The sequence below is a fragment of the Ascaphus truei genome, chromosome 5, assembly GCF_040206685.1.
Source record: "Ascaphus truei isolate aAscTru1 chromosome 5, aAscTru1.hap1, whole genome shotgun sequence".
In the NCBI taxonomy this organism is placed as follows: domain Eukaryota; kingdom Metazoa; phylum Chordata; class Amphibia; order Anura; family Ascaphidae; genus Ascaphus; species Ascaphus truei.
In genome coordinates, this window is record NC_134487.1 from 189,441,628 (window position 1) to 189,449,473 (window position 7,846).

The window sequence follows — 7,846 nt, forward strand, 5'->3', positions numbered from 1 at the left end:
AGTGTGTCTGAGAGAGTGAGAGAGAGTGTGTGTCTGAGAGAGTGAGTGAGAGAGTGAGTGAATGAGTGAGAGTGTGTGTCTGAGAGAGTGTGTGTCTGAGAGAGTGTGTGTCTGAGAGAGTGTGTGTCTGAGAGTGTGTGTCTGAGAGTGTGTGTCTGAGAGAGTGTGTGTCTGAGAGTGTGTGTCTGAGAGAGTGTGTGTCTGAGAGTGTGTGTCTGAGAGAGTGTGTGTCTGAGAGAGTGTGTGTCTGAGAGGTGTGTGTCTGAGAGAATGAGAGAGAGAGTGTGTGTGTCTGAGAGAGTGAGAGAGAGAGTGTATGTCTGAGAGAGTGAGAGAAAGTGTGTCTGAGAGAGTGAGAGAGAGTGTGTTTCCGAGAGAGTGAAAGAGAGTGTGTGTCTGAGAGAGTGAGAGAGAGTGTGTGTCTGAGAGAGTGTGTGTCTGAGTGTGTGTGTGTGTCTGAGAGTGTGTGTGTCTGAGAGTGTGTGTGTCACAGAGAGTGTGTGTCTGAGAGAGTGTGTGTCTGAGAGAGTGTGCATCTGAGAGAGTGTGCGTCTGAGAGGTGTGTGTCTGAGAGAGTGAGAGAGTGTGTGTGTCTGAGAGAGTGAGAGAGTGTGTGTCTGAGAGAGTGAGAGTGTGTCTGAGAGAGTGAGAGAGAGTGTGTGTGTCTGAGAGAGTGAGAGAGTGTGTGTCTGAGAGAGTGAGAGTGTGTGTCTGAGAGAGTGTGTGTCTGAGAGAGTGTGTGTCTGAGAGTGTGTGTCTGAGAGTGTGTGTCTGAGAGTGTGTGTGTCTGAGAGAGTGTGTGTCTGAGAGTGTGTGTGTCTGAGAGAGTGAGAGAGTGTGTCTGAGAGAGTGAGAGAGAGAGTGTGTATCTGAGAGAGTGAGAGAGTGTGTGTCTGAGAGAGTGTGTGTCTGAGAAAGTGTGTGTTTGAGAGTGTGTGTCTGAGAGTGTGTGTGTCTAAGAGTGTGTGTGTCAGAGAGAGTGTGTGTCTGAGAGTGTGTGTGTCTGAGAGTGTGTGTGTCTGAGAGTGTGTGTCTGAGAGAGTGTGTGTCTGAGAGAATGTGTGTCTGAGAGAGTGTGCGTCTGAGAGTGTGTGTCTGAGAGAGTGTGTGTGTCTGAGAGTGTGTGTCTGAGAGAGTGTGCGTCTGAGAGAGTGTGCGTCTGAAAGGTGTGTGTCTGAGAGAGTGAGAGAGAGAGTGTGTGTGTGTCTGAGAGAGTGAGAGAGTGTGTGTCTGAGAGAGTGAGAGAGAGTGTGTCTGAGAGAGTGTGTGTCTGAGAGAGTGTGTGTCTGAGAGAGTGTGTGTCTGAGAGAGTGTGTGTCTGAGTGTGTGTCTGAGAGTGTGTGTATGAGAGTGTGTGTGTCTAAGAGTGTGTGTGTCTGAGAGAGTGTGTGTCTGAGAGAGTGTGTGTCTGAGAGTGTGTCGGAGAGAGTGTGTCTGAGAGAGTGAGAGCGTGTGTCTGAGAGAGAGTGTGTCTGAGAGAGAGTGTGTCTGAGAGAGTGTGTCTGAGAGAGTGTGTCTGAGACAGTGTCTGAGTCTGAGAGTGTGTGTCTGAGTCTGAGAGTGTGTCTGAGTCTCAGTGTGTCTGAGTCTGAGTGTGTGTGTCTGAGTCTGAGAGTGTGTGTCTGAGTGAGAGATTTTGTGTCTGAGAGTGTGTGTCTGAGAGTGTGTGTCTGAGAGTGTGTGTCTGAGAGTGTGTGTCTGAGAGTGTGTGTCTGAGAGATAGTGTGTCTGAGAGAGAGTGTGTCTGAGAGAGAGTGTGTCTGAGAGAGAGTGTGTCTGAGTGTGAGAGAGAGAGTGTGTCTGAAAGAGAGAGTGTGTCTGAGAGAGAGTGTGTCTGAGAGAGTGAGAGAGAGAGTGTGTCTGAGAGAGAGTGTGTCTGAGAGAGAGTGTGAGAGAGAGAGTGTGTGTCTGAGAGAGAGAGCGAGTGTGTGTCTGAGAGAGTGTGTGCCTGAGAGACAACAACTGCGCACTGCAACTGTTACGTATGTATATCCACCTTTGTTTTTACTTTGGGAGCCTTGAAAAAATCCTGATCGCCTTGGGGAGCCTTGAACCGAAAAAGTTTGGGAAGCACTGGGTTACAGGGATATGTACCCTTTATAGACCGCACAAGGTTCTTACTCGAAACTGAGGATATAGTGCATGATCGGTGGGCGGTAGGAGTGTTTAGTCCTGACGCAGCTGCACAAGAGATGAGAAAAGTAGAAGCCGACATTATAGGGGGTCATATACAGCCTACAGGTAATGTTGCTGCAACTTATGTACCTCCAATGCAAGAACCCTTGTACTGGGTATTGCCAAGTAGAGCTGAAGGTCGTCAGCTCACTAAGATTATTCGAGCTGAACGGCATATATTGCAGAAATATAAGAGCTCTCATGGGTTTGAGTATCCATATGTCCCTGAGCCGATAGTGAGGGAAATTGATGCCTATCAGGAACAATAGCTAGTGGAAGCTGTAGAAGCTTATGTACTAGAACAGCGGTGCGCAAAGTGGGGGGCGCGACCCCCAGGGGGGGCGGGAGATTGTGCTCGGGGGGCGCAGGCAGTTGCAGAGGCCCCGCGCTCTTCCTCCAGGCATTTAAATTAAATGCCGGGGGATCGCGTGAGGCCCCTGCAACTGTTTACTTACCGGGATTCAGCCGTCTGTGTTGCGTCGCCATGGCAACGCGGCGTCAATAGACGCCGTGGCACCATGTGACCTGACGTCACACGCCCACGCAGCGTCATCTGACGCGAATGAAAGTAGGCAGGGGGGCGCGAGAGCCGGAGGCAGAGTGACAGGGGGGCGCAGCACAAAAAGTTTGCGCTCCCCTGTACTAGAACACAACAGAAGTACCTTTCATAATATACAGTACATGAGAGGATAGCCTATCTCGTACAAGTTTGGAAGGTTGGGCATTCAGTGTATTTGTACAGGGTCGAGTACATCTCAAAAATAAATCCTAAAAGGGTGTTCTTTATTACAGTCACTGATTAGTCAGGAGCGCTAGTGTGAAAGCCTGATCCTGAACACTATTAGTGAAGGAAGGGTTCTCCATGTTGGAGGAACCTACGTTAAAATTTACAGCCATTTTATATGTGTTTAGTGAATACTCATGACATAGGCTGTTTTTTTTGTGTGTGTGTGTAATATATCCATTACACTTTATATTCCTTGAATCAATACAGATCTTGATTCCTGACTTAAACAATCTGAGTTGGTTAAACAAAAATCTCTAGAGAGTTAGATAATCCAAAGGAAATTTCATAAAGAGCATTCTTCCTGCATCAATATCCACCCGCCCTCCTTAACCTCTTCTTCCCTCCCTATCCTTCTCTTTCTCCCTCCCTATATTCTCTCTCTCCCTCCCTACCTTTCTCTCTCTTCCGCCTTATTTTCTCTTCCTCCCTATCTTTCTCTCTCCTTTTTTCTCCCTCCCTACCCTTCTTTCTCCCCCTCTCTCCCTCTCTCCTTCCCTAAACTTCCTTTTCCCTCTTTCTACTTTTCTAACTATCTTTCTCTCTCCCTCCCTAACCTTCTCTCTCACACCCTCTTTTCCCCTCCCTAACCTTCTATCTCTCCCTCTTTTCCCCTTCCTAACCTTCTCTCTCCTTCCTTAACCTTTTCTCCCTCCCTCTTTTCCCCTTCCTAACCTTCTCTCTCCTTCCCTAACCTTCTCTCCCTCTCTCTTTCTTCTTCCCTAACCATCTCTCCCTTTTTCCTTCCCTAACCTTCTCTCTCTCCCTCTTTCTTCTTCCCTAACCTTCTCCCTCTCTCTCCCTCTTTCTCCTTCCCTATCCTTCTTTCTCTCCCTCTTTCTCCTTCCCTATCCTTCTTTCTCTCCCTATTTCTCCTTCCCTATCCTTCTTTCTCTCCCTCTTTTTCCTTCCCTATCCTTCTTTCTCTCCCTCTTTCTCCTTCCCTATCCTTCTTTCTCTCCCTCTTTCTCCTTCCCTATCCTTCTTTCTCTCCATCTTTCTCCTTCCCTATCCTTCTCTCTCAATGCACTTGCTTTGTCTTTTGTTCTAAAGTATAAGGAACATTTACATGGATCAATAGGAGGAGTTATAGCGAGGGGCTATATAGAGTGATGAGGAGTTATATAGAGCGGTTATATGGAACAATAGGAGGGGTTATATGGAGTCATTGTAGGAGTTATAGTGAGCGGTTATATGGAGCAATGGGAGTTGTTATAGCGGGTGTTATAAGGAGTTGTTATATGGAGCAATGGGAGGAGCCTCTATCCTATATCCTATTATTACAATATGTCTTGTCAATGGTCTATATCTCAGTTTATTTTATGGGTGTTTACATTCTATATTATAAATGTCCATTGTAGCAAGTCAACATTTTTATCAGTGTAACTGTTTCCTTAGAAAGATTCAATCCCCCTTAAAGTCACTGTTTTACTTCTCTGTATCCTGCTAATAATGAATGTTTCTCTTTTCTCCGGGAACACTGAATCCCAGCCTATCTGCTCCCGTTTATCTGTCTTACCAATGACAGCCTCATCATTACTTTACAAGCAGAAGACAGAGCAAAGCTAACAATTCACCTGGGGCTTTGAGGACTGACAAACAGTCTGATCACCAGAAGACATTAGATAAAGCTTGTAAAAACCCTCCATGGCTTTTGTGTACTGTGAAAATATTTAAAAATAATTCTACTTGTAAAATATTTGTATAAAAAGATGTCAGTCCGCTGCATTTAAACATGTCACCATCCTTAGATTACGCTGGTTCAAGAGGGACAGTCCATTTTAGTGTCATCAAACAGTGTCATCGGATCGCCCCCGTCTCTGTAACTTTGTTAGCAAAAGACAAAACATTGCCAGAAATATCACACTAATATGCATTCCTGGGAGGCGGCATTAACATTGAGGCTTTGTGTGCATCACTGGGACACAGAGTGTGTCCCTTAACTGCAGATCATGTGTCACGGGTTCCCAGCAGTGTACAGAACAAAACACCGGATCATATATACATCAGTACTAATAGAGTTATAGCAAAAGGGTGATACTGAACCACAGTGTGTGTGTGTGTGTGTGTGTGTGTGTGTGTGTGTGTGTGTGTGTGTGTGTGTGTGTGTGTGTGTGTGTGTGTGTGTGTGTGTGTGTGTGTGTGTGTGTGTGTGTGTGTGTGTGTGTGTGTGTGTGTCTGTGTGTCTGTGGTGTATATATATATATATATATATATATATATTTATATATATATATATATATAGAGAGAGAGAGAGAGAGAGAGAGAGAGAGAGAGAGAGAGAGAGAGAGAGAGAGAGAGAGAGAGAGAGAGAGAGAAGAAAGAGGAGAGAGCACACGCTCCATAGTATAAAACTGTACATTTATTGAGGGGAAGGGGAAGAGGGGGGTAAGAAATGCACTCACAAAGGTACAGAGTAAAAAAGCATTTCGTGATAATCATCACCACCATCCATTAGCTGCGCTTCGTTCTTGGGGAACCCCCGATCACGAACGGAATAAGCCACAGTCCTAACAGATGTCCAGAGCAGGTGGATAGTGCTGCAACACGTTCCAAAGATCGTGAAGTGTAGCTCCTTGCTGACAAGCCTCTATGGTGTTGGCGCTTGGATCGGTCTACTCCTGCGCTCCGTGATGACGTAGTGTCTATGCGTCCTACGTGATGACGCTCCCTGACGCGTTTCGTCACTCACGGGTGACTTTCTCAAAGGGAAGTTTTTTGGGTTTTTTTGTCTTTCTTTGTCCATATATACAGTATATACATGTAGAGGTATCAGTACCGTGTTAGCCGAGCTTCAATAATCAAAAAATAAATAGATGATACCGTTCTGTGGCTAACGAAATGCTTTTATTTGTGCGAGCTTTCGAGATACACTGATCTATTCTTCCGGCGATGTTACAATGAATGAAGCAAGCAAAAGGTATAATAAGTATACTAGTATACTTATTATACCTTTTGCTTGCTTCATTCATTGTAACATCGCCGGAAGAAGAGATCAGTGTATCTCGAAAGCTCGCACAAATAAAAGCATTTCGTTAGCCACAGAACGGTATCATCTATTTATTTTTTGATTATATATATACATATGTAACGGTTTTTGTGCCTCGGTCTGACCCACCCAATCTCACATTGGCCCCTGTGGTCTAACCAGTCCCCATTACAGTGTAGTAGTGTCTGGTGGTGCACCTGTTGGCAACAGGACTCCTGAGTCTCCCGCATGATGGTGTGTGGGGAGAACCCGTCCAGACAGGCAGCTGAGGTAGTGTGCTGAGTCCTACCTAGTTCCAGTGCAGCGCCTCCACCTCATCAGGGTCCCTTCGGTCACTTGGGGATGGTCCTGGCGAGGAACTCCTCTGTGGTGCTCCTCTCTGTACAATCACTCCACACATGTACACGAGAGGGTTTGTAATTAAGAGCATCTTTATTGCTTGAGGTGGGCTAGCTGCCCCTCGCAGTAGTTTCTCTAGCCACTCATAATCAGTCAGTGCTTCCCTTTGAAAGGTGTAATTCTCCTTTAATAGGGATTCCCTATCCCAGCCGGGATGTCTTTACCCTGTGCCAGGTCCCTGGACACAGTCTTCTTACTCAGCTACTATAACATAACTCTACTCCTCTCAGAACTCCTCCTCCACTTAGCAGAACTACTCAGAACTACGCAGAACTGCGCAGAACTAACTTTTAGACACAGTGCTGTGCCTTATGTACCTCTGGAAGCTGACACACCTCTGACATCACTAACCATGGAGTCAGAGCCTGTGACCACTCCCATCCATACACAGGGCACCTCACCAGGGTGTGAGGGCAAACCTCCATAATTACTGCTGGCATGCCCACAACTTACCAGGCCTTACTGTCAGCAGGAGAGATGACTGTAGCCATTTTACATGACCGCTACATTTATATACACACACATAAAAATACAATGATGCCTGTGTGATGGTAAGGGGTAACCAGGCTCTCAAATAAAGGTTAAGCCAATTTTGGTTACCCCTGATCCGTGTATAAGGGTCTAAGAGAGTTAGCTCTTGGGCCCAGTAACATTGTACTGTTTCCATATACTGTATGCAATAAAAGTGTGTTTTTCCCTTTCCGGGCATGCCAGCAAGCAGGGATTGCTAGGGTATGAGTTTCAATAGGGGTTTTGCGGAGGAACCGTTGTCAGAATGTGCCTAGGAGGTTGGGGTCCGGAGTTGTCGGTTACCCCATAAATGTACCCAGGAATCATGCCTTATTCTTGGATACATGTAGGCACATTGTAAGGTTGAGGGGGACTCTGAGAGTCCAGTATGAGTCTAAGAGAAAGTGTGTGGGGAATAAGTCAGTTAGAAATACAAGTAAAATATCTTTCTTCTTAAACTATACCTTAGTGTATTAAAATATACTTTATTAAATGTAATGTATTTTTACATTCGGAACTTATGTCCAAACAGGCAGCCCGGGCTAACCCATAGGAACCGGTAAGTCTGCTGGACATCGGAGTTCAAAGCAATCAGAGGATGCCAGATGTGAGACTAACATTTGGTCAGCAGGGAAAGGTGGAGTACCAGGTCTGGAGATCAATGGCAGTCGTCCGGGCTGCCACTTGCTCTGCCTGACCTGGTGGAACCTGACCCAGTGGGTGGCATTGAGATAACCAGGGACGGAGGGGGCAAGCTTGCGCATGTGCCTTGGCTATTTCAGATTTCCCGCTGACCCGGATTTTCTAGGCGGCTTGGTTCTGATTGGTTGCTTGGGAATTTTCCCACGCGATGATTGGCAGCTGAGTTTTGTGAATGAAGCTCAGAATACTATAAAGATCTGTTAGCCAATCAGATTGTAGTTCTCCGGTAGTAAGAGCGTGGGCGGGCCTTTCAAAGTTGGCTCTGCACGAATAGCAGAATAACCGGC